Source organism: Dasypus novemcinctus, chromosome 8 (genome assembly GCF_030445035.2).
Source record: "Dasypus novemcinctus isolate mDasNov1 chromosome 8, mDasNov1.1.hap2, whole genome shotgun sequence".
Classification (NCBI taxonomy): Eukaryota; Metazoa; Chordata; class Mammalia; order Cingulata; family Dasypodidae; genus Dasypus; species Dasypus novemcinctus.
The window spans coordinates 38514667-38540478 of NC_080680.1; the positions used below are offsets into that span (position 1 = coordinate 38514667).

Sequence of the window (25812 nt, forward strand, 5' to 3'; positions counted from 1 at the left end):
AGGACCAGAATACTATAATCCTCCATTCTCTCAAGTTTTGAAATGAATAGAATTAGATTTCCTATGAACATATTATAAAAAGATTAGAATGTGAGGCAGCACACTGTGATTGCTGTGTTAATTTCCATCTGCAGTTAATGAGCACTTTCAAACACTAGAATATAATACATTCTTCCTCAGTTTTTCTAGTCCCAGTTCTACCCTGTTGTCATGTTGTTTTAATACTTCTGTAAGCTAGCTTTGAATTTTGGCTCTACCACCAACTACTTGTGTGGCCTTAGCCAAGTTTGCCTGTCTGGGTCTCAGTTCATTCACACGTTAAGTGTAATTCCCTGAGATGTTAAGGGGTGGCTGGAGAAAATTCTGAAGTGTTTTGTGCAATACCTGGTATGAAGTGGGCTTAATACATGATAGGCAGTGCCAGATAGGTTATTGTATATGGTATATGTGGAAAGGAAGGCAGCACCTAGGCATTGGGTTGGGGAAGCAGTAAACAGACAGGGGTGGTCCCTTTTTCAGCCCAAGTTCTCTGTCAAGATTAAAAACTATTCTGGATTAACCCCAACTCATTATTACATTCATATATGAGCTCAAAAAACACACTACTGTGTGACTGCAGCTACCCCAGCACATGCGATATCATCTTTAAGCACTTGCCAGCACTCTGAACTCCCTGAATCCTATCGAACTCACCAAATCCATTAAGAGGGCAAGAGGGAGATTCTACTATATTAGAGCAGGTAGCACAAAGAAGTAAGTTTTAATTCGCAGATGCACATGTATTTGTGCACATGCATTGTGCTATTCTTTAGGAAAGGTTTCACTTGGGTATAAGAAAGGATGTGTGCTGGGTATTTTCTCGCTGCACAGGAGCTGTGGCTATAAAAATGTAGGCTGATGGATAGGACACTACACATCTTGTCTTCCCCCCTTGAGTCTATTGCTCATACTGAAATCTCTATTTCTCCAGGTACTATTTTGAAATCTTGGAGATACCTATGCCTTCCATTTTATTTTCTATCCCCAATCATGTCTATTTATCTTCAGCTCTGTCTCTTCATTGTTTCTGTCTATTGCACTGAGTTCACCTTAGGTTTCTACTAATGATTGCCCAGATTATTACTTTATTTTTAATACCGGAGTCCCCAATTTTATTCTCTCCCCCCTCAAATTAATCCCTCTTACCTGATTAAGTTTTTCAAATTAAAACTGGGCTCACACTACCACTTGAAATAAAATATATTTGTTGCCAATAAATTGTTTCCAAAATCATTTAAACACAACCCAGGCTCTGGCCTCAGATACCTTAACAGTGCCTTCCCCCTTCCTTTGTGTGTCCAACGAACTGGAAACTTCACTGTTTTTTTTTTTTTTGTCTTTATTTTTTTAATATTACATTAAAAAAATATGTGGTCCCCATATACCCCCCACCCCACTCACCCCACTCCTCCCCCCATAGCAACAATCTCCTCCATCATCATGAGACATTCATTGCATTTGGTGAATATATCTCTGAGCACTGCTGCACACCTCATGGTCAATGGTCCCTTGGGGGCATTTTCGGGACTTGGAGTTGTCCTGGGTGGTGCTGCAGGGACAGTTACCGGACATTGTATGTCCTCCCATGGCCCACTGGGTGGAATGTGGGAGAGTGTGGGCTATGATGACCTCACTGTTTAAATACATAGCTAGCATTCATTGATCACTTACTATCTGCCAGGTATTGAGCAGCATAGTCTTTTTTTAATCATTATCATAGCGCTATAAGAAATCATTTTCAGAGATTGCTATTATCTACATTTCATTATGCAACTAGCAGTGATACAGCTGGGTTTACCTGACTCCACAGCCATTCTGCCTTAATCCCTGCTTATTCAAATCTATCAGTCAGACCTTCAAGGTGCATCTGAAGCCTCTCATCTAATAAAACTCTCATCTCCTTTATTATTGGAACCAATGAGATGCAAACTATTTTTTATTACTCATAAAAAGTATCATCACAGCAAGTACTCAATAAATGTTTGATGAATGGATAGATGGAACAAATGATTTCAGAAAAACCAGAACAAAACCAAAAATAAACAATGAAGTGGCACCTAGTTCCATCATATGTATGGACTTATATAAACAAAAAGCTGAGTTGAATCAAATTTCATTTCGCCCCCCAACTACCTCAGCAGTCTACCTCAAGGGTAGAATAAACAAATTCTGTGGAACTTTATGTGTCCACACTGATGAAAGAAATTGCTGATGTGTGGTCTCCTGCAAGGAGGAATAGAGTTTCATGGCCAGCATCCTGAGTTATAGCCAAAGACACAGAAGCCCTACACATGGGAAACATTTCAAGGCAGTCAACAAACTCAGGCTGCTGCACCCCCTGGGCACCGTTACTTGTGCCTTAGAATCAGCATTACTTACTGGATCTTCTTTGGTAAGCCACTTCACTCTCTGGACCACTTTCTTCATCTTTATTATGAAGAGACTGGTTTAGATAACAGCTGCTATTTACTGTTTGCCAGACTCTGCATCAACTGTGGATAGCCCAGCTAATATGTGACAAAGCCAGGACTTAAACCCTCAAAATCTCAACTGAATTAAAAACCTTTTTGATGCCATTTTAAGGCATCTTCCAGCTCTAAAATTTAATGATTCTCCCAAAGGTTCTCTGTTACTCTGAAACTCTTGAGTTGACAGATGGCTCTTGCACTTTGTGTCTGAAGGTTCCCCATCCTGTTTTGTGATGATTGGCCAATTATATAGATAGTGTGTGTGCTTGTAACCCTTGGGGTATGTAGCAGATTGAATTATATAAGCCAATTTAGACAAGGTCTTAATATTAGTTCACATTTAGACAAGGTCATAATCTTAGTTCACATTCCGTTGTAAATAGGATCTCATGAAGATGTTGTAGTAAGTTAAGATGAATGAGGTTGGGTCTTGATCCAGATTGCTGGAGGCCTTATAAAGAGAAAGAAACCAGAAGCCAAAGTGAGAAAAGGGCCTTAGGGAGGAGCTGGAAGTCCAGAGAATGGGAAGAGAAAGGAGAAGATGTGGCCCAGGATTGCCTGCTGGCCAGCCTGAATACTACCAACCTCCAGGGGTAGCTTTCTAGTCTCTAAACCGTGATTCCTGTTGTTAGGTCAAAATCAGTTTGTGGTCCTTGTCATAGCAGCTCAAGAAAACTAAGACAGGATACTTGCTAGAAAAATCTTAGCTGTTATGTAGGCTGGTTTGACTTACATGCTATTGAGAATGTGCTGGTCGGGAATGCAAGAAGGCAGGCAAGGACCAGAAAAAAAAGGCTTCTTTTACCAACACTATGTAACTGAGAGGCAATTCCACACTTAAACAGTAGTTTTGTAGTATTTTTATACCGCCAAAAAACCTCCAATAAATATGAAAAACAACAATTGGCAAAACTGGGCAGTGGAAGTTCAGGTGGTATCGGTTATAGTGTACCATTTGATACAAAATGAGCAAGTATCAGCAAATGCAGATGGCAGCCTCTGCAACCACTTTTCTGGATGAGGTTGGGAGAAGACTTTACATACAAAGGGCCACAAACTCTGTGGGTATATTTAACAATAAATCTATTCATTTCTGGGATGCTTTCCCTTCAAAATCTAGAGACTAGAATGACATAAGAGGTACTTAAAAGAATGTGATGGGAAATGCATGGATAGTACTTTACATGTTCAGATACCAAGGCAGGGAGATTTGGATGGAAAGGCTGAGCAGCGCACAGTCATCCTCAGGGGTTAGTCTGAGGCTCTCTTGACCACACTTTTCTTCAGGAGAAAGCTGAAATCGATGACGTTGAGGTCCCCTCCAATTCATTAATTGCATGATTCTGAACATCTACTGTTACCTTAGAAGACAACTTCCCTCTTACACTCTCACTGCTCAAGTTTTTTTATAGCACGGTTCTACAGAGGAGGTATATTGGTTGGCTGATTATGAAATCTATATACATCACTGGTGCCAAAAGAGTTGCTGAGAACCATTTTGGGTGACTGTAAAAGTTGTTTTATTTTATTTGCCATCATAATAGAGCTTCTGATTGCCATATCAGTCAATAAGAGGAATAATTGTCTCACATGGACTTGTTTGTTTTTCTGGTGGGAGTAAATTGTGCTGTGCTTATGCACTAAGGAAAGTAAATGATGGTGCCTTGGCCATTTGCAGCAAACTTCTAGGTAACTACAGTTGTAGGTGCTTGTTTTGTTTTAATTGATGGTTATATGATTTTGGGTCCAAATAGTGAATAGAGATAGAACAAGCAGTTAGTATGGTTTTCATTACTAAAAAGTACTGTAAACTATTAGTTACAACCATGTTATTTTCTGATTTCAACAGAGAAAAGGTCATGAAACATGGAACACTCAAGCACCACACCCATTTGTAGACATAGATAATCGAACAGGGCATTCTTTCCCCCTGACTTGGGGGGAACCTCAAGAACCCTTCTCAATACAGAACTTCAGGAAACTACTACCAGCTAAGGAGAACTGATACCCAAAACTCAGTTGCTCTCCCAAGGCCATCCCTTGAGGACACTGAAGAAGTATTTGTCCCCCAGCCTCTGCTCACCAGGCTCTAGAGCAGGGGTTCTTAACCTGTTTAGTTCTACCCCTTTGCCAGTCAAGGGAAAATCAGGGACCCCTTACTAAGTCCACTCTAAACTGTGTACTATCTAATAAATATATCACACCCGCACCAACACATCTGCAGAAGAATACTGTATTCTGAATTTCAGTTCAAACTCACGGACCCCTTGTTAAGAACCCCTGCTCTAGAGTCAAATCAGGGTGCAGCCTGCAGGCTTTGAAACATACTCTAGGGCAGATATGGGTTCTAAATACGACAAATTTAATTTTGCTTTATTTGGATTAATGAGCTCATATCTCTTTTATTATTACTTAATTTTAGTTATATTTTTAAAAGTACTTTGGAGATAATGGTATGAATCCATGTTCTGCCATTTACTGGCTATGTGGCCTTGGCCAAGTTCCTTGACTTACCGGAATTACAGATTCTTCTAGAATTAAATGGTGATGATAATATGGGTGATGTACCTTTCATGCTTCAGGCCACCCAGTAGGTACTTGATAAATGTTATTTTCCTCCATTAGAACTTTTAATTATTTCTCCCTGCCCCAAATTCTCATTTTTGAGATACACTCTCAGAAATTATAGACCTATCCACTTAATCTATAATCTATATGTAGGGTCCTCCTTGACAGGAAGCCAAATTTTACGCTCAATTTTTCTCTTTCCCCGATGACACAGTACCAACAATCAGTGATAACATATTGCTCCCCACTTGCCCAGCTTCCTTCCCTTTCTTACTTGGTTAGTCTAGTGTCAGGAATAGGTTTAATTAAGCGATGGAATACAGATATAGCTGTGGCATGCTGGACTTGAACACCAATGGGGAAGAAATTAAGTGATAATTAATTTTTTCCTTGTATTCCCTAGATGATGAGACTGAAATGAACAGCACTCTGTGTTCTGCAATAATCTGTGGTGATGAAAAAGAGAAAGAGCCAAATACTGTATGGGCCTTAATATTCAGAAGATATTGGGAATGCAGAATAATTCTATACAATCCCCTTACTGCCTTTCTCTCCCTCCTTGGTGCCTGATAGCCTACAGCAGAACAGCTCCTTCTGTGGGCGAGGCGGTGTGTTATGGGAAGAGGAATCCTGGCCCTGGGATCAGATGTTTGTGGCCTGTGGCAGCTCCATAACTGACTATCTATGTACCTTTGGGTGCATGGTTTGCCCTCTCTGAAGCTTCCTGTTAAATCGAAGGAGAATGACGGTATTGTCATTACAGTGTTTAAGTGAGATAATGGGCATCACAGCATTTAGCAAACGCAAAGCCTTTAAAAGCAATTTTGAGTTTTAAAAGAGACGCTCAAAGATATGTTGAATGAATGCAAACCAGTTAGGCCGTAGTGCCAAGACCACCAAACTAAGTGATTTTCTAGGATCTAGTGGATTTCAAGGTTCCTTATAGTGTGCTTTGTTCAAAGAAAATCTTACCATGAAAAGCCAATAATTAAAATGGAATTTTATGAAAAAAAGCTATCCAGGTAAAAAGATAAGGCAACCTGGAGCCCAGCCCAGTCATCCTCCCCCTTGGCCTGGACTTCCCATGGAACCACTGGGACACAGTTTTCAAAGCACTGACAAGGTCCAAATCTCTCATTTAACAGATGAGGAAAGTGAGGCTGAAGGCAGTGTCCTCACTGGCAAGTGCTAGTCGATCTATAACCCAGGGCTTCTCCATCCCATCTTATCAGGTACCCTCACTGCATTATAAATTTATCTGGAATGAGGGGAGCCCTCTCTATGAAGCAATGTTCAGAGGCATTTAAAGCAGGCCTGGGTTGAGGCCTGAGCTGCAATAGTATTAGCTCATTTGGCATAGTGGACAGCCTACTTTCTGTTAGCATGGGCCCATTGCAAATGCAAACTAGTAGAAAATCTCTGAAAAATGAGTATATACAAGAGTTGTGGATGCATGTTAGACACGGTGTGTGTGTGTGTGTATACAGAAATGTGTTTTTTAAACGTGGCCAACAGTAATATAGTAAGAGACAAAATTTTTTATTAGATAACTTTGCAATAATTATATTTTAATAATTCAGGAGATCCTTTTTGTTCCATATTTCTCTGTGTCCTTTTATTTTCCATTACTGTGGTTCTCTTGTTTTTCCTGTTAGAACTCTGAAAAACACTTCCATTTCAACAAGCAATACCATATCTTATTCTTGCCCTTCTTAAAGGAGTGAATTGTACTTTTTTCTCTTTATCTTTAATTCTCTGATACCCGCATCTGAGATCTACATGATTCTAATAAAAAATAATTGATAGATTTCATTTATACCTGTAAATATTAGCTGGGAGCTTCCTTTGTCCCAAGCCAGCAAAACAATGATGGAAAAATCACAATCCCCTGTAACAATTTCCTAGATGTATTGTTTTCTACTATGTGCATGACACTGAAGGAGGCATTTTGTAGAATGCAATTAATAAGAACTTTTGAGCACATTCTTGGTTCCTTCTTTGTTATTTTCTTTTATATTATTTCATTTGAGCCCCACAATAACCTGGAAGGGGGATTATTATATGTGCTGCAGGTGAGGGAACTGAGGCTCAGAGAGTGAGATGATTTTCCCAGTGTCACACAGTTAGAAAGTGAGGGATCGGGACTGTAGTCTGAGCCCTTGGCATTCCAGATCCTGTGCTCTTTTCCACTAGGCCACAGTGCTTCTGCCCTTAGAGAACTTGAAGTCTAGCAGGGCCAGTATGACACCTACATAATGGGCAGGCAAGGTGAGAATGAATAATTATCAGTCAGCTCCAAGGCACTTCTCATTTGGTCCCTCCTCCTCCCCAAATCCCAGGTACTACATATGGCTTCCTCCAGGGCCTGGCTCCTTGGGGCTCCTCCTTCCTCTCATGAGCCAAACAATCGTTCATTAATTTGGTTTATGCGCAAATATAAACTGACATTTCTGAAACTAAAACTCTTTCCAGATATAGATAATATTAGAGCTGTGTTATAATACACTATAATTTTTGGAGAGTTTTTCGCACCCTAAAAGATGTGCACTTAACTCGATGAATATGACTCTTGAGTATTTTGGGTGTCATGGCTATTGCTATGGAAATAAAGTTGGGAAGGCACATCAGAACAGCCTGGTAATAATAAAGATAAATGAAATGGAGTCATATATGATGCCTGAGACACATGAGTGAGAATAGTGCCTAAAATTGTTAGTGTAGCAAAGATGTGGTGATGGCGAGGGTCCTCAGCCTGCTCTGGGGGAGGTCATTTGTCATTTTTCCCTGGAAACCAAAGATCATGGTGACATTATTTTAACAGGTGGCACTTAAGAATGTGAGTTTGAAAGGAATGAATAATTTCCATCTGCTTTCTTCCATAATGGCTAATACGGGACAGAATGGAGCTATAGCTCAACTTCCTGATTAAAAAGTCCTATGTCCCCTGTACATTAGGAATGAATGACTTCCAGTACCTTTAGTTATTTAATATCCCACAGCAATCCATCTTGGCATTCCTCTCGCAGCAGCATCAAAGTGAGATTTTTGCTTCCTGAAAAAAATTGGGCCCTGCTTTTCAGTCACCTGCAGTTTCTATGCATGAGTGTGATTATCAGCCGTTTTTCATCTTCTTTCCAGTGCAAGTGTCAGATTCAAACCCAAACATAAAACACAGTGAATTCAAATCATGTATTGAATGGGGTAAGTGGGGCAAGGCTCTACCCTTTGGCTGGAGTTATAGATTAAGTGCCTGGAGAGGAAGGAGAACCAAATGGGAATTCTGATTTATGTGATAAAATAAGAACTATAGGATTGTTGCTGAAAGCACACACCATCCTTCTTGGGGAAGAAAGATCGGGCATGTCGTGGATAGCTAGTGAGTAAAGTGTTCCTATAGATTTAAGGGTGTGAGCCAGTCACCCTACCTACCTCTACATGATGTTCTACTTTCTGGGCAGTTTCAACTAGAGTAGTTACTTAGTTCTTTGGCATGAAATAAGGTAGGTGCTCAAATATCTAAGTGATCCAAAAAATTAAAGGGTTTTAGCCATCCATTCACTTAATGCATATATTGAGTCCCTCTTCTGAGCAGAATACCAAGCTAGGCTGTGCAGGGGGTGTGGTGGGGAAAATACATACTCCCTGCCTTTAAAAAAAAGGTGTCAGTAACTCTACTTTAAATATCTATGCTAGAGTTAAATAATAGTATAAGAGCAGCATTGGAAAGATGAAATCAGGCATTCATTCATTCAAACACTTGTTACGTATCTCCTTTCTGCAAAGCGTTGGTGAATAAGTGAATTAAAGACTGCCCTTCCCAAGCTTTGGTCCTCATGGGATGAGCAGGTGGGCTTGCATCCTGAAGGCAGTAACTGTCTGCAGAGAGCACTTACGTATAAATTCGCAGTTGCATAGCTCTTATTATGGGGTAGATTTAGCCATTGCTAGCTTTCACTGATCATGAAAAAAGATGATCTTGCATATGGTGAACCTGTAGCCCAGGTTGTGTCTTCTCCAGATACTCTTAAGTTAAATAAATGAGTAATATGTTTGTCATACCTATACATGGAGGATAGCCTAAGTGGCAGGGGTTAGTGACAGCCTCACTCAGCCAAATGATTTCCATCCCTGAGCAAAGTCAACCTATCGATTGAATTCTTTTCCAACACCATTTGTGGCATGGCTTAAAACTTAATGGTGGATCCTGATTCTGGGACAGTCAAGTAAAATATTTCACAAGAATTTGAGGAAAAGTAGTAATCATAAAAGAAAATCTAATGACCAGTTCAGGCTAGAGCATTTAAGTATTTTGAAGAAAAATAAACAATAACAAGGGTAATTGTTTTATATATATATACGCACACACATATATTTGATGTTTTATGAATAAATAAAATCTATCCCATGTTTTACATCTAAGTAATTAGGAATATAGTGGTCCCTAGTGATCTTGATTCCAAGTTGGGCAGGAAGATATATACCTATCAATTCCTTTCTCTGCTTAATTTGGAATCCTCTCCATTTGCTGGAAAACATTCCAGTAAATTTATTTGCTATATATCCTTTTTTTTCCCTAAAAGAGTAGCTCTGAGGAATTTATCTTCATAAAATTTTGCAGGGAAGCGACTTGGCCTAGTGGCTAAGGCGTCCGTCTACCACATGGGAGGTCCGTGGTTCAAACCCTGGGCTTCCTTGACCCGTGTGGAGCTGGCCCACGCTCAGTGCTGATGCGCGCAAGAAGTGCCCTGCCACGCAGGGGTGTCCCCCGCATAGGGGAGCCCCATGCGCAAGGAGTGCGCCCCACAAGGAGAGCCACCCAGCACAAAAGAAAGTGCAGCCTGCCCAGGAATGGCACCAGGCACATGAAGAGCTGACACAACAAGATGTCGCAACAAAAAGAAACACAGATCCCTGTACCGTTGACAACAACAGAAGCAGACAAAGAACATGCAGCAAATAGACACAGAGAACAGACAACTGGGGCGGGGAGGAGAAGGGGAGAGAAATAAATAAATCTTTAAAAAGAAAATTTTGCAAAAGCAGCTCGTATATTACCTTCAAGATACTTTAGAGGTCAATTTTTAAGGTTTTCAAGGGTAAGAGTAGTTGGCATATGAATAAAACTCTAGAACTGATATATATGCTATTTGGTGCTTATAACTTTAATGAATTATTTTGAACATTTCTTAAGTAAATATGGCATTTAGGGGAAAAATGACAACTATGAAATACTAAAGATCATATAGAATATTAGCTCCATTCTATGCTCACCAATCTATTATTCTTTACCCCCAGGCAAATACATATTCAATATATTATATAATTCCTATGTGCTACTTTAGCAACACTTTCAAGTCATGGCACATCCATTTTAAATTATCAGGGTTTGAGTGTTGTGTGTGTAGTTAATTTTCCTTTTCTCACTTTCCTTGGATAGCTAAGAAGACCCCCCAGAAAAAAAAAAAAGTGTCTTATTAAGTGAGAGTAGGAAAGAAGGGTAGCTGAGGATGGAGAATAAAGCTGAAAACAGGAGACAAATAACTGATAATCTGAGAAGCTTTCTTGGAAAGTCCCCGGGGAGTGTAAAGCAGATAGTTGACATTATTTGGATGCTTGAAACGGAAGTGCCCCATTCTATTACACTTTGTGGGACAACTAATTTATTTATTTTTTCATTTCTAGGGTACTAAATTTTTTTAATTACTTTTATTTTTTTAATTTAAAAGCTCACAAAATAACAAGTTGCAAATAGTTTTTCACACTATGTGTCCCAATATGAATACCTCAGAATTGATTTCCTAAGGGATGCTCTGTGATAAAAGATTTTTGTGGTTTTATAAGTATAGGAAATATTACATGCTAAAGTCCTTCCTATAAAGTCACACATGAGCAAAGTAAAAGTTGTGAGAAACCCTACCAGAAAGGAGCCTCTTCATTTTTGTTTTCATCAAATTTTCCCAAATTCTTGATATAGACTCCCCCAACTTATGGGTTAACACCCATTAATTTCCCTTCAGAATTAATCTTACCCAGTAGAATCCACTCTGTGGAAAATACCCCTGTTAAGAATTCCTCCCTAAGAGTCCCCTAGCCTGCATTTAGATCTTTTCACAATCAAAAACAAACCCAAAATACTTTAAGCCTTAGTACCAGGCAAACTCATCTGTTTCCCCGACAGCCCTAAAATTCCTTGTCTGCATGCCTTATGACACAGCTGTCCCTCTCCCTCCTTCTCATTGGCTGCTTCTCTTATAAGACCCATCAGTCACCGTCTTCTACTGTCATGTACTGCTCATAAGCAGTGTAAGACAGAATTTATTTATTCAAGTTACAAATATTTATTAAACACTTATGATATGGAAAATTGTGCACTGAGTACTTAAAAAGATAGAGACCTGCTTATTACCTGTCCTCAGGAGCTTTACAGCCTAGCCAAGAAGATAAGTCATTATATACATTAGTGTAATGAACTGCAAGCGTGCTGGCTGCCATAAGAAAGCTACCACAAAGGTGGAAAAGGGAAAGTTAATGTCCATATGGGGACAACCAAGGAAGATGACATGGAGGAGAAAGATTGGGTGGAAGCATTAAAAAATAAAGCTGCAGAAACTATTAAAAAAAAAACAAAACCTCTCAGTGGAGAGTCTCCTGAGTTGACTGAAACATAACAGGAAAAAGTATGAGCTAAACCTGGAAAGGAAGTTTGGAGTCATATAATACCTAATCTTGAATGTCAAGCTAACAAATGAGGGTTTTATGTGGAATGCAGTGGCATGTATTAGAGAACAAATGAATGACTTCAAAAATGATACGATCAAAACATTGGAATAACACGTTGAAAAGATTAATCTTGTAGGAATTACTTAGAAAAACTAAAGTGAAAAATGACTGGAAGCTGGATCTACTGAGGAGCTGGTAGAAATGGAAGGATTATAAACACACTCAACAAGACTTAGCAATTACTTGGTCTTAGAATGAGTGAAGAACAAAGATGACTCTCAGTCTTTGAATTTTCTTGTCTGAGAGTCCAGTGAGAAAAATAGGAAAAGCAGAAGAGCAGCTGCCCTGAGGGTAGAGAGGACTGGGTGTTTGGGTTTTGATGTATTTTTTCTAAGAAGCCATGGGACAGAGAGATGGCATTTCTATGCCAGCAATTGGAAATGCAAACTTGGAGACTAGTAGCAAGGCTCGGATAAATAATAAATTTGAAAAATCCTGTGACTTAAGTTAATAACTGAGATCACAGAGAAGCATCAGATCCTCACTGGAGAAAGTACAAAGGGAAAGGAGATGAGATATAATTGTGGAAAACTCTAGATAACAGAAGAAAATGAGTTAATGAAAAATATAGAGGATTAGTGTGAGCTAAAAAGGCAAAGTCACAGAAAACAAGGTTTTGAGGAATTCTTAAGCATCAACAAGTGATCAGTGATGTGAAATGGTATAGCAGCAAAGAAGGATCAGGTCTGAGGAAAAACTCCTAGATTTGGTGACTGTCACTGAGAACATTTAAGTGAGTTCTCAGTTAAGTGAGGTCATCCCCTACCTCCACCCCAAATGCAGATTCTGATTCAGTAGATATGTGGTGAGGCCAGAAAATGTTCACGTTAACAGATTCCTAGGTGCTGCTGATATAGCTGGGGCAGGGACTACATTTTGAGAACCACTGCAATAGAGTGATGAAAGATTGTAACAAATGCAAGAAAATAAGGGAAGAATTGATCCTCAGGATGTCTCTGCAGCAAATGAAGACAAATTCAAAATGTTTTTGCTGTGAAAAGAAAGTGGGAGAAGACTAGGGGATACTTTCTTGTCCCATAGTACCAAGCACTGTAGCTTATACATTACAGGCTCTTGGGGAATATTTATATATTGAAGGTAACAATAGCCATTTCTTTCCACTTGCTTTCATAACTAAGACTTCTTAAATGTACTCACCTCTCCATTTTTACATTGAATCTCCAAACTCCCCCAAAATTCCACCTCATATCCAAAATATACCAGTTGTGTAGCAATTACCCACTAACAACCAAAGGTGGGGTAAAGTTTGAACCTCTCTGCAAAAAGTTTATCTGTTGAAGAAAATAGAAGAGAATATGTCAGACTTCATTTTAGCCTTGAACTCACTAGCAATGAGTGTATTCTTACTTACATTTATGGGCTTAAAAGCTCAAGATCTGTTTTCCAAAGATATCAAAATTTCTGCCTTATAAAACTACAAGGACTTGGCAGAAAGTGTGTGCTTTCCTCCAAAAGTAGTCATGCTTGTAAGTAATCCCAAGAAAGAGGAATTAGTGCAACTCTTGCAGTTTAGAAAAGTCATTTCAAGGTCTATGTAGTGGTTTTCTTCATGACACTATGATTTTATTACCTATAATTTATCACACCATGGTGCTTCCTGAGGAACTGTTTATGTCTCTCTCATTTTTCCCAACTACCAGATATGTAATGCTTATTTAAATTAAAATTTTCCTCTTATTCAAAAGCTTTTATAAGGACTCTATTCTTTGCAAAATTGACTCCTACCTAGGTAAGAAGAGAATGAAGAGTTGCACAAACCAAAGGCTCTCTGAAGGCCAAGGCTTATATTAATAAATCAGCTTCAGGACATCCAAAGGTCACTTAGTTTACATGTAAATATTAGCTAGGAACAGGAAATTGAAGGAATGAGAACTCAAGTAGAACTACTGAAGAATACTCAAAAAGAAAAGAGACAGTGTAGGTGGTTCAGTGTGTCTCTGTTAGTAATCATGGAGTACTTTTTTTAACACGTACTATGTGCTTAACATATAAAGGAAACTGAGGTATAAGGTGCCCCATTCCTCAAGTCATTCACCATCCATTTGGGTGAAAATTAGCTGTTGAACGGCATGACACACACTGAAGAATAGCAATACAAGGTAACACATGAGAAGCTAAGTTAATTAATTGGCTTAATTAAATGCAATATTTCCCAGACCTTTTCATTTTTCCTCAAAAGTGTATTGTATCCTTCCCAATGCATCATATCTGGAGGTGCATGATATCTGTTCTCACTGCTGATGATACTAATTTTCATCACTAGGCTAAAGTGGTGTCTGCTAGGTTTTTCCCCTGTAAGGTTACTTTTTTCCTTTGTAATTAATAAATGTCTTAAGGGGAAATACTTTACACTCATGTAAATATCCTGGTACTAATCAAAGATTAGTTTTAGCTCCATCGATGATTCTTTCTAAATCTATTATAACCATGCAGTTGTCAAATGGTGATTTTTCTAATTTCAAAGCTAAGGTAATCATTCAAAATGGTGCTACGTTACATGAATGAGTCTAATTTACAAAATATCACCCTGAGGTTAATATGTTTTATATGTAGCCTGAGAAAACATCCCTAATCCCCAGCTGTGATGGTTAGTGCCAGGAGATAGCACTGCTGAGAAGGTCCGGGAAGCAATATCATGTTGAAGATCAGCTATTCATTTCAATGATTTTGCTTTAGGGGAAGCTTTGTCCACTAATGCTTACCTTAAACATATTGAGAAGTATTATATGCTTTGGGGAGAATCTATTTTTATGAGGAATTCCAGCTCTGGCCATCAGGAAATGTTTCTCCTAAACACGAAGAATTTTGTCTTTTGCTGTTACTTAAGCAATAAAATTGTTTATATACAATTGAAAACATATTCAAAGCCTTTAAACTTGGTTTGAAATAGCTGCCAGCTTTCTTTACCCTGCATAGAGAATGTAATTCTCCTTTTCCCTTACTTGGATATTATTGGAAAAAAAATATTATCCACATAAGACCTGTGAGATGCATTAAAGAAAAAAAAATTCAGTCCCTTTTTTAGTATTGTCCTTAAAATCAAATTATCCAGTGTTAGCATTTCAAACTTTGAGACATAATTTTCATATGCCATGAATAAGAAACCATAACATCTATGGAACATTTATTATGCTCTGGGAATAGGTATGATAATATAAATAATTTATATAAAATTTCATTTAATCCCAAACCAAAAAAGAGACATGCAAGAAAATCAGACATGGAAAAGTAAAGTGTTCATTTCATTTCTAGTGTATCCTGCCCTATCCATTGATGCTGCGAGTTGGAACCTGAGTTCGACCATATTAATGAGAATGGTTTTGAGAACTGAACTGACCATGTCTATGACCCCAGAGTTAATGGACCTTTTCTACTTTTGTGTGGCCACTTGTGGCATTTCCAAACCTAATATGATCCTTGAAAATTTGCATTCTCTCATCCCTGCCATTATCAAGCTAAAAGAATATAGATTTTAAAAGATGCTACTATTAAAGAGTATCTACCAATATTATAACATACAACTTTTAATACTTTTAAAATATATATCTTTTTACTCATTGAATACTTGCTGAGTCCTTACTGTGCTGGGCTCCTTACATATTGTAATAGATTGAATTATGCACTTAACAAACACATGTTCTTAATTAGATTTCATATCCCTGAGGGCATGGACCTATTATACCTTTTGAAGATGTTATTTTTAGTTAAGGTGTGGCCAACAGAATCAGGATGGGTCTTAATCCACATTACTTGAGGCCTTACAAAGAAAACCCAGAAGTCACAGAAGCCAAAAAGGGGAGACCACCACCAGTGATGTGGAGTAGAAATGAAGCCAAGGAGGTCCAAGGATTGCCAGCAGCCAGCACCAGAATACTGCAGACGCTGGGAAAAAGCAAGCCTTGCCGACATCTTGATTTTAGACTTCTGACCTTAAAACCACAAGCCAACAAATTCCTGTTGTTATTCCAAAACAAGTTTGTGGTATTTGTGATAGCAGCTCTGGCAAACTGACACACATGTGCTATCTTCTGAAAGGTAGTTTTGAATTCTGATTCTGCACATGAGGATACTGATGTTTAGGACAGATTTGAGCAAAATAAGAACAGCTCAAGAACAAAGCACCAGAAAGAGTCAGGGTTAAAATCCATGCTTTCTCTGATTTCAGAAGCTACTACCCATCTAATACACTGACCATGCTGCCTTCCCCAAGAGTACAGGGATCTGAGGATGAGTGGTAGACCAGCAGGCCTGGTTATTGTGACAGGGTCTTGCTCTGAATTTGAGAGGCATTTTCCTCTCTCTTTCAAATATACTTCAAAAATCTTCTTTTCCTGACTTATTTGTGTGAATTTTAAGGATTATACAAGCATGAAAATACTTTAGAGGAAATTCAGGCCTGGGAATTGGGGCATGACATTGAGAATAGGGCCAAATACTATTTTTCCACTGCCTGGTATTTCCAGCTCTGCTAAGAGCTACCATTGGCCTAGTCTAGTCTTTAGACTGACTGAGCAGCTTTCGGCCTCAGGCCATTAGCACACAGCTCCCTGTGCACAGAATGCTGTTCTCCCGCATTCTGTGACTATCAGTAGGCTATCTTCTACTCATGCTTCAGGTCTCAGTATAAATATGATTTCCTCAGATAGCTTTTCCTGACCAGTTCAGTGTCCATGTTCCCTAATAGACTATGAGATCCATGGGGCCAGGGAAACACCTGTGTCCTTATAGATGGATAAGTGGATGGATGAAAGAGAGAAGAGTTTAAAAAAAAGTAATGAAGAACGGAGGAGAGACAGAGTGGGAAGGAAAGAAGTGAGGAGATTGTGTGTGAGAGAGAAGGATGGAAAAGAGAGGGAGAATGGAAGGAAGAGAAGGAAAGAAAGAAAACATCCCAGGCAGGTTATATAATAAACACATTTTAATGAAAAAATACTGGCCTGAAGCTAATAGAAATGAGTTCAAGTGTCAGCCCTTGCATTCACTTTGGACTTGGAGGAGTTTTATTTCCCTCTCTGCACTGCTATTTCCTTATCAGTAAAATTAGTGTTTGATCTCAAAGACAAGAGGTATCTCAGATCTCTTCAAACTCTATCATTCTCTGGATCTACAATTGTTAGTGGGTAAGGGTTCTCAAATGCCTAATATGCTCTTCTCTGCTTCTTTTCCAACTCCCCAAAGTATAAAACAAATCACAGCCTGAACAATGCAAATCTGTTTGAAAACACTTTATGCTCTGTCACTCCAGTTTTTATCTCACTGAGCTAAGACTATTGAAAATTCAGTAGCGTCATTAAAATCAATCCTTGGATTTCTGTTCCCTTGTAATCAGTAAGCACTACTGTTTTGACTGAAAACGACAAAAAAGCATGTAAGACTCAGTACCAACAAGGATAGACTGGACCACTTATTTGAATGCATAAATGTCATTTTCTGGAAGGGCTGATGTTGTTTAGCCAAGTTTTCCTTGATTCGTCTCTGGCGGTATCCATGCTTGATGGAACTGTGAGTAGGTAGACGGGAAGAGCTTGTACTTTCCAGCTGGTGGGCTCTTGTACATTACTGATTAGATCCGGCATGATGTATTTCACTGAGAGGCTTCTGCATTGTGTCTGCGCATCATACCAAGTTCTGCAGGCTGCTAGCCAAGAAACAAAGTGAACCACAGTCAGCTACAATGGTTAAGACTTGAGTACCAAAGAACTGCAATCTTGTAACTCCATTTTGGAAGAGTTGTGCTGAAGGGATGAGCAAGGACTTGAACTGGGGCATCCTTCCCTGTCCACACACACACTCCCATTTGTAAGCTTGGACCATTTGAAGCACACATATCACATACTGTTGCAAGTGTTCATGTCTACATACATATAACCCCACTGAATTTTAGGAAAGAGATTGCACCCAGGAAAGTTAAATCCAGATAAATCCAGTTAAAACACTGGATTTGGGATACTTAGTCAAAATACAAATGTGGTATTTCTCAGGATACCAAAACTTCCTCTGAGGGTTAGGAGTAGCTGCTAATTGGTTAAAATAGCCCAGTCTAGCATACCTAAGCACCTAAGTATTGAAGTTCTCCATAGGAAATGAGGAAAACTGGCAAAACCTGAATTATCAAGAGGCAGTTAATTTTCAATTAACCATATGGAGAAAGGAAATAAATGTAGAGTTTATAGATAATATAGTATACCCTTCACCTGGGGTGCCTTTTCTTATGCTTTGTGTTATTGCTGACGCTTCTTTTGTTGCTACTGTTTTGGTTATGAACTGTTTGAGTGTAACAACTACATCTCATTTCTTGGTATCTCAATCATAGTTTCCTATTATCACAGATGCTCAGTAAATACTTGAAATCATGTTGTAGTGGGTTGCTCTAAATATCACATAATTTTAAAACCACCAATTTGTGTTGACATTGGAGTATGTAATTTTGCTCATATTTGATTTAGTTTCTTTGTCTGCAAATCCAATTTGGCCACCTAGTGACACCCTCAGGCTGCCAAGGAGTTTCCCAGTTTCCCGAGCTACCATTCACCCCATCTTCGCAAGTTCCTTCATGATGCTAGGTAACTACTTTTCTTTGGACTAATACAAAGTTAGCCTTCTTGCAAAACTTCCCTTCATCTGGACATGGGGCTAAAAGTTTCTTTTACAAAGAGTACTCATGTACAGTAAATTAAGGATTTTCCTCATGCATTCACCATTTCCTTCAAATACATTGTGACAATAAATGTGTAATGAAGTTTATTGGCTGTTATCTTTTCAGAGTTAATGCCCAGCAAGTGAAAATAAGAGATTATTAAATGAACATGAATCTGTAGAAAAACAAGACAGTGTAGATAAAATATCCTCAAATAAGTGAGAATTGGATGCCCTGAGCTTGTATGGTCTAACTAAAAAATCATGCCAATGTACCTGAGACACAAGTGCTTTCTCAAGAAAATTGAAGAGACATACTTTCCTGAGATATGTGACCCAGAGGTCCAGGCTTCATGCATCCTAATTAAGTAAAGCAGTCACTGAAATTGCTTTCTGTCATCTGGATAAGAAGCAATTACATTTAACTTTCAGGCTGCTGATTTGGTTAGGGAATAAGGTATTATATTTAGCTGACTCTTCCAATCAACTGAGGGGTTAATCAATTAATGCCCATAGTCATTAAAATGTAGTGTGACAAAGGGCAAATCTTTTAAGTACTTAGAATGTGGAAACTTTAAAAAAAATGTGATCTGAAATCTTCCATTTCTAGATCATAAAGTTAGAGTTGGCAATTATTATTGTTTTGTTTCTTATAGAACCTGAAAAACATCCAAAAATTATAAGAAAGTCCATGTTTGTATCACCACATTGAGTTTTAACATGGTATACAATAAATTCAGTTACAATAGTTTCATTTTTAATACGTGCTTTTATAATATTCTTTACTTCTATTTAGTAAGTGTAGTAGTTTGATACAGTTATGAATTCCAAAAATAGATATTGGATTATGTTTGTAATCTGGTCTGTACCTGGGCATGATTAAGTTGTGATTAGGGCTTTGATTGGGCCACGTCATTAGGGCAAAGGGGTGGGAACTCACAGATAAAAGGCATGGCAAAGGACAGAGATGTTGGAGTTTGATGCTGAAGCCTTAAGCTGGAGCCCCAAGAAGTATGCCGACAGAGGAAAGAGAAGCAAGCTCCAGGAAGAGAGGAGCTCTGAACCCAGGAAGAAGCAAGCCCTGGGAAGAGAGGAACCCTGAACTCAGAGAGAAGCAAGACGCTGGAAGAGAGGAACCCAGTAAGCCTGAGCCCTTGCAGACATTGGTAGCCATCTTGCTCCAACATGTGAAAATAGACTTTGTTGAGGGAAGTAATTTATGCTTTATGGCCTGGTATCTGTAAGTTCCTACACCAAATAAACACCCTTTATAAAAACCAACCAATTTCTGGTATTTGGCATCAGCATCCCTTGAATGACTAATACAGTAAGTATTATACTATATTTTAATAATAGCCTGACTTCTGACTACATTGTAAGCTCTTCAAGGTTAGGGACTAGGTGTTTTATCTCTATATGATTCTAATTATAGCAGCCCCCATTGCAAGCCTGATGAAGGCATACATTTTCATATTGTGGTTATTTGTTTTTGTTAATTTTATTTTCATGTTGTACCTTTATAAACAATATACAAGTTGCTAGATTAGTGTCTCTTAGTGCTTGTTCTTAAGATATGTTAAGTCCCTAAAAGTAGCTCCTGAATTTTTATGTTGTTATTAGAAATCTTTTGGGAAGACTGCAACCTTGTATCCATCCATGTTTTGGGTAATTTCAACTTTCTCTGCCTGACCAATCTAAACTTTATTAATTGCTGGTTACTTGTGGGTTGTGCTAGTTCATAGTTGTCAACCAGATTTTTACTAAACAAAAATTCATAAACGATCTTAACAGAAGAAGGTTTTGGAATACTTTGATTAACAAAGGGGTTGGCCTCCCAAAGTGAAGAATCAAGTTAGAGTTACCAACGGGTTAGAATTAGGCCACTGTTACCAACAGTCCACTGTAAAAAAAAAAAAAGACTAAACTTGAGGAAACAGTTTTGAGAGAGATTTATTGCAGCTAAATCATATTATCTGGCAATTTTATTTTCAAAGCAAAGGTTATCTAGATCAAGAGTTTAGGTTATTATGATGTAAATTTTCCAGAAATTAAATTTCCAGAATTTAATACCGAAATATGCTGGTAACTGTTTAATAGCCTCTGAAAACATGAAAGTAATGAAATGCCCTGTGTATCTGTTTTCTAAGGCTGCTATGGCAAAGTAGCCAGATGACTGGTTAAAGCAAGAGAAATGTATTTTCTCACCATTCTAGAGCTAGAATCTAAAATAAAGCTACTTTGAATTTTACCTGCATCCTATGATCCTAGAAAACAGCACAGGTTCAGAAACCCCCACCCACTGTATTACTGACCAGGATGGCCTTAACTTCTTGAGGCAGCCTTCTTCCTGACTCCAAGGCTTCTGGCCTCCTTCACCTTGACCTCTACAGAATCCAGTTAGAACATGTTGCACCTGGCTTTCACAGTAAACTCAGAGATAACATCCCTTAATGGGGACACCCCATTGCTTGATTCTCACCCTCCAGGGCTTCTCCACACTAGCTCACCCCAGTCTTTAAAAACTTCCCCACTCTCTGCTTCAGCAGAGTTGAGCCTTTACGCTCTCCCCTTTTGTGATCGATAGCCAGTGGTGCATGTTCTATCGCAATAGCCTTCTGGTCTGTCTGTCTCTCTCCCCTCTATAGTGTATAACTTTGAGTAAAGTCCTCCTTGCCTACTTTATCGTTGTCCAGTGCAGGATTTTTCTTTGGCAAAGGTGATGAAAACCCAGTAAACAACTGTCCATATGAATGAAATAGTCACCTTTCTTTTCCCTGTGTTTTGCTCAGTTGAGTGGAACGAGGCTTATATCCCATTGATAAATGATACCCCAAAGCATGAAACACCCACCAAATTTAATCTTATTTTGCCAGTGACCCAGATTTACTGACCAAGTAGAGTGCTACCTGGATCCCCACTGGTCTAAGGAGAACAGAAGCATAACCATTGCTATAATCAGAAAACGTAGCTTCAAAGTCCCGGCTTTGAATATCAAGTCAGCTGTGTACCAGGGGCCTTGCTCTCAACACAACTTGCTCCTTAGAACATCTCTGTCTGTTGTACTTTCCCACCATTTGAGGACCCCTTCTCTTTCTTTCCTGTGTTCCCTCTTGCTTCAGGGACTGCAAGTCCCAACTTGCTTGAGATGGTGAGATGACTTGTTAATGTGTTATCAGATGGATGCCAAAAGAGTCAGATGGAAATACAATCTGATTGTTTAACTCTTCTTATAATCAATAATTGCAATAAGTAAAGCAGTGAGTTTTAATCAAAGTAAATGGGACTGTGATGAATAGGTCACTAAACAGAGTCCAGGAAGTCATAGCATATAAATAAAAAAGAAAAGTGGCATTTAACCCAGAAATGTAAAAAAGAACCTGACAAGAAGGAAGAATATTACCTTCGTAGATTCTGGAAATTTAGTTAATGAATATTTATTGAGAGTCCATGATGATATAAATAGCCCTGTAACACAATGTAACACACCAAAAAGCATGATTGTCTACCTCTAAATAACAAATGTCTTCCAAAATCTACCTAATAAAATCCCTATTGAAGTCAATTAAAAAATTGGATGTACATTTGTCCCTGATGGCATTTTATAATGCAAAATCAATGAATGGGACATCTAGCATGATTTTCCTTATAAAGAAAGGAAATACCTTGTTAACTCCAAATAGTTAGGATCATCACAGAAAAATGCTGTAAACAAATTTAAAACAACACACAAATACACATGCACACACACACACCCTCAGTATTGTTGTACAAAAGATAAATGCCTACATTTTCAGGCTTGAGGTTAATTGGACACAGGAGATCATTTTTTCAACCTGTGGGTACCTCTCTTTTTAACCATGCATACACTTAAATCATCTCTAGACAATAAAATTTTATTACATTTATGGAGACTTAGAATGACTGTCTTCTTATCCTACCTTCAGTCTCTCCTCTATTCTCTTGTGCTATTAGCTTGCTTCACTTCTGCCATATTCAGACTGTATTCCAGCAGTATGTTATGTTTAATGATGCATTTTCATGGAGAATGTGTCCCAATATCTTATCACCAAGTTAGTAATAAGTCAGAAGCCCCAAATTTCAGTGGTTTTCAAATTGTACTTCATGAAAAACATGTACTGAAAGAATCAGTAATGAAGCACACTTATGGTGAGACTAGCCCAACATATCCAGGCTGCCCTCTGAAGCTGAGATTTTCACATATGAAAAGGGACCGTGCAAATTTCCCATGACTTCAGTAATTGAAAATTCCATGGCTCTAGTGGAATATAACAGCATATTTTTAATATTTCTAACAACATTATCAATACCAATCACAAAAATAATAAGTAGGTATTACTTTCTTAAGTACTTACTATTTTGTGCCAAGGACTTGGTATTTGTAAGTACCCACTATGGGCTAATCCCTGTGGTAGGTATTTCATATATATTACAACCACTCTTTTTAGCAATTCACTAAGGAACTTATCCTATTTTTACAAATGAGGATCAGAGTAATATTGATAGAACCAAAATTCAAATTACAATCAGACTGACCTTAATTATATTCTCTTATTGCCATGACTAAATTGTAAATTCTGAAAGGACAGACCATGTCAGTCGTGCTTATCATTCTCTTTCTAGCACCTAGTAATTTGCGTGATATTCAGTGTATGTGTGTGAATTGAAAGCATAAACGAGAGCGCTGCTGAACTCGTAACTCCTGGAGCGGCATCCTGGGCACAAAGAGGCTGGACTTGGAGTTGCCACCTGAGTGCCTTTCATCTGAGAAGTCCAACGCACTGTTTAGAACTTCTTCCATCTGTAAGTGACGGCTGTCATCTGAAAGAAACTGGTGATTGTCAGTGATGGAGCCTGTGGCAAGACCTGCTTGTTCATAGTTGTCAGCAAGGACCTGCTCCCAGAGGTGTATGTGCCCGTGGTGTTTGAGAACATTGTGGCAGATATGAAAGTGGATGGAAAGTAGGTAGAGCTGGCTTTGTGGGACATGGCTGGGCAGGAGGATGATTTTCACCTTAGGTCTCTCCTCTGCCAGGACACTGATGTTACACTGATGTGTTTCTCCATCGACAGTCCTGATAGTTTAAAAAACATCCCCGAAAAATGGACTCTGGAAGCCAAGCATTTATGTCCCAAAGTGCCCATAATCCTGGTTGGGAACAGAAAGATCTTCAGAACAATGTGCACACATGGTGGGAGTTAGCCAAAGAGAAGCAGAGACCTGTAAATCCCAAGGAAGCAGAGCTACGGCAAACAGGCGAGGTGCTTTGGGGTACATGTTGCATTCAGCAAGGCCAACAATGGATTGAGGGAGGTTTGGAAATGGTCCCAGGAGTGGCAACGCACCCCAGACATGGGAAGAAAAATCTGGATGCCTTGTCTTATGAAACCTCACTGCAAGCACAGCCCTCATGAGGTTAATTTTGAAGTGCTATTTATTCATCTTCATGTATGATTACCGACCTTTTTTCATTTATCAATAATTTACCAAAGATGACAAATTGAAAGCCTTCTTGCTACCAGTATTTTAGAAGCTAGCCGTGATTATTAATGTCATCCAACTTGTCTGGCCCGCCAGGGTCCCTCTAACAACCCTCCTCTGTGTTCCCAGCTGACACACCAGGGGCTAATTCAAGGAAACTCTTAACTTCTTGTTTTTCTTGAGAAAGAGAAAAAGTTGGTAACTTTTGTGAATTAGGCTGTAACTGCTTTATAACTAACATGCCCTGCCCATCATCTGTCAGCTGCAATGTACTCTGGTGAGTCACCCCGTCATTCCTCCTAAACTTTCTATTAGCATAGCCCTGGGGTGTGCATCCAGTTTTTTTTAAAAAGTGTATTCAGCCAGAAAGGCCCAAGTCCATGCAGCTGTGGCAATTACAGTTCTGTGGTTTCATGTTAGTTACCTTAAAGTTACTGTGTAATTAGTGCCACTTAATGTTTGTTACGAAAAATAAATATATTTACCCCAGTCTAGATGTATTTTGTATAATTGGATTTCCTAATACTGATATTTGTTAACTATGTGGAAAGTTTTGTTTGTTTGTTTTTTTAAAAGAAAGTATATTTGAAAATAAAGTTAGATGGGAAATTCATTTTGAAAAAAGAATAAATGAATGCCTCTCCAAAGTTCTTGTTAGCTATCTTGGTTTTCTTGTCTATAAAGTGAGAATTATAATGTTAATTTTTTGGCCAACTTTCAGACATTTAATATGATTATGTGACTTTAATGTGTTTGCAGCATTTCAATTTCTCAGCATACAGCTGAAAGGAGTAGAACCCAGATGCAGTCTAGAAAAAGACTAAAATTTATAGAGGTACTGAAATAAATCCAAAACTCCCTGAGCTCAACACCTCACCTTGACCCAAGCAGTTTCCTTGGTGATCAGTAAATATCCTGTCCCTACATAATTCCTTTTCCAATGTTTTGTGCTTCAAAATCAGCAAAATGAATGTAAGAATAAAAATGAAATGCTCTATGAGAAATAGCTTCATCTTCATTCAGTCTTTGTAGCCCAGATGAAATTGCCAATTAGCATCAGCTACATTCTGGATGTTGAATTCATGAATTTTCTGTTACAAATTAATTTATTTGTTCTTTATATTTATGCTTGCATCACTGTACTAAATTCCAAAATGAATAACCTTGTCTTGTGTTCTTAACATATTTAGCCAGATTAGATAAGGAAAATCTGGGTGTCATTTTAGCAATCATTAAGCTTCAGTACAATTTAGGATTCTGGTCTAAGTGAAAAATAGAACTCCTCTTCCTAAAGAAAATGTCCCTGTAATCTCTAAAAACAAAATGATGCCAAATCATTTTAAATAAGTTTAATAATTTTCTGTAATTTTAAAGCCAGCATATGTTCATTGAACAAACTTAGTGTAATCAAAACTGAGAAATTAAACGTATCTCCTAAAACTAAGATAAACACAATGAACATTTATTAATATTTATTTGTGGTATTTGGAGACTTTATTTTTTTCTTTATAGTTACATGAGGGAATGTGAATCTTTACAGGATGCCTCAACATGTCATTGCAGGTATCTGGACCTCTTTTTGGTTAAGAGGTCAGTCTACATCCGGGTGTATGGCTCAAGTAAGAGCAACTCACCAAAGCAGAGTGCCAACCGCAGTGCCCTAGCTCTACTCCAACTGTAATTTTCCTACTAAATATTCTTTATTGAATTTCAGTTGTCTGCCTGTTTAACATTAATCTCTATAATATTGACACTTTAATACCTATCTAAGGATCTGAAGTGAACTTAATATGGTCTCTT

The 25812-nt window shown here is 38.4% G+C and overlaps 1 protein-coding gene and 1 pseudogene across 10 annotated transcripts in view; both read left to right on the forward strand.

Moving 5' to 3' along the window:
* TRPM3 (transient receptor potential cation channel subfamily M member 3) overlaps positions 1-25812 on the forward strand; it is a 915440-nt gene that overhangs the window by 400439 nt on the left and 489189 nt on the right. The gene's annotated exons all lie outside the window — the stretch shown is intronic.
* On the forward strand, positions 15606-23839 carry LOC139439436 (transforming protein RhoA pseudogene; annotated as a pseudogene).